Here is a 2,161-nt window from a genome sequence, read left to right on the forward strand (position 1 = left end):
ATATCTTTTCTTGCTTGTTTTAGTCAGAATTTTTAGAAAAATCTTGAGTAAAAGTCATAAGTAGACATCCTTGTGTTTCTCCTAAACATCAAAGGTACTATTCACTCTTCTATAATTAAGAGTGAAAATGGGTGTACATATTCCATAGGTATTCTTCATCAGATGGAATTCCTTTCTATCTCTAGTTCCTTGAGCTGCTGCCTTTCCCCTCCCTCCTCCTTCCCTTTCCTCCTCTTCTATTTCTTCTTCTTCAACAGAGTTTCACTATGTAGTTCCGGCTGGTACCAAACTCATGGAGATCTGCCTGCCTCTGCCTCAAAAGTGCCAGGATGAAAGGCTTAGTCTAAAGACCTTAGTCGCTAAGTCTAGTTATTGAGTGTTTCATCTCAAAGGCTGTTGGATTGGATCAAACTCTTTTCTGTGACTATTGAAATAATTGTGTAATTTCTTTTTGTATTTCTTTGCTTGTTTCATTCTATGCATGTGGTATATTATATTAATTCATTTTCAGCTGTTAGGTCAACCTGGCATTATTGAGGTAAATCGTAGTTTGTTGCATTGTACATTTTTTTATGTATATTTTCAGTATTTTTTGAGAAGCTGTATGTTTATATTCACACGATATACTGGTTGGTAGTTTTATTTTCTTGTGAGAACTTAGTTTGGCTTTTGTGTTAAGGCAAAGGTAGTGTTGTGGAATGAACTGGGAATTGTTCTCTCGGTTTTCATTGTCTATAAGTTACTTTCCTTGGTTGGTGGTTCAGACTCTGAGAGTTCCAAAGGTCCAGGTTAGTTGACATTGTTGGTCTTCCTGTGGAGTTCCTATCCTCTTCAATGCCTGTAATCCTTTCCCCTATTTCTATAAGAGTCCCCAAGCTCCATCCATTGTTGGCTGTGGGTGTCTGTGTCTGTCTGAGTCAGCTGCTGGGTGCAACCTCTTAGAAGACAGCCATACTAGACTCCTGTCTGCAAACATAGCAGAGTATCATTAATAGCGTCAAGGATTGGTGCTTGCCCATGGGATGGGTCTCAACTTGGGCCAGTTATTGGTTGGCCATTCCTTCAATCTCTGTTCCATCCCCTATGCCTGCAGGCTCTCAGAGCCTGAACTACCAACCTAGGCCTCCTCTTGCATATATAGCAGATGTGCAGCTTGGTCTTCATGTGGATCCTAAACAACTGGAGAGGAGGCTATCCTCAAAGCTGTTGCCTTCACATGGGGTATGTTCTTCTACCTGGGCTGCCTTGTCTGGCCTCAGTGAGAGAGGAAGCTCCTGGCCTCTCAAGAGACTAGAAGTGCCAGGGTAGGGGGATACCCAGGGAGTTCCACCCGAGAAGGGGAGGGGTTATAGGGGAAAGATTGTGGGAGGAGGTGACCGGGAGTGGTGCAGTGAGTGAGATGTAACGTGAATAAGTAAAAAAGAAAAGAAAAAAAGTATTTTTTATTTTATATTATTAAAAGATATGGGCATAATTTTGTAACTTTCACTTATTAAGAAATTATTTCATGTGCATACATACATGTGTTCGTGTGTATGTGTGTGTGTATGTGTGTGTGTGTGTGTGTGTGTGTGTGTGAGAGAGAGAGAGAGAGAGAGAGAGAGAGAGAGAGAGAAAGTAACTGTGGAAATCAGTTCTCATCTTCCACTGTATGTTTCCTAAGGATTGAACTCAGGTCAGGAGGCTTGGCAGCAAGCACCTTTACCCACTGAGCCATCTCATCTACCTCATATTCTCACTTCTTATAGCCTTACAGTGCTTCCTGAGTAGATGCGTCTATGTTTATTCAACCAGACTCCTATTTGAATTATTTCCAGTCTTTGGCTATTACATCTTATACTGTACCAAATTATCCTAATAATGAGCATGTATATATATATATATCTGTATTTCTGTAATATAGAGGCCCAAAAGGAAGATTAATGAGTTAAAGAGTAAACACATATGGAACACATTTGAAATTGTCAAGTTCTGCTCTGTAGTGATTGAACCAGTTTGCACTTTTAAAAGTCATTGTTTATATACAAGCTTTACCAACACATTATTTTGCACATTTTTTTTGTCATTGCAATAGCCATATTTACTGAAAAAAATGGTGGATTGGCATGGTTTTACCTTAAGGTTATTCACTTATAAAGTAAATTGAACTTTTTTGTCCTTG

Source organism: Mastomys coucha, unplaced genomic scaffold (assembly GCF_008632895.1).
Source record: "Mastomys coucha isolate ucsf_1 unplaced genomic scaffold, UCSF_Mcou_1 pScaffold8, whole genome shotgun sequence".
NCBI lineage: Eukaryota > Metazoa > Chordata > Mammalia > Rodentia > Muridae > Mastomys > Mastomys coucha.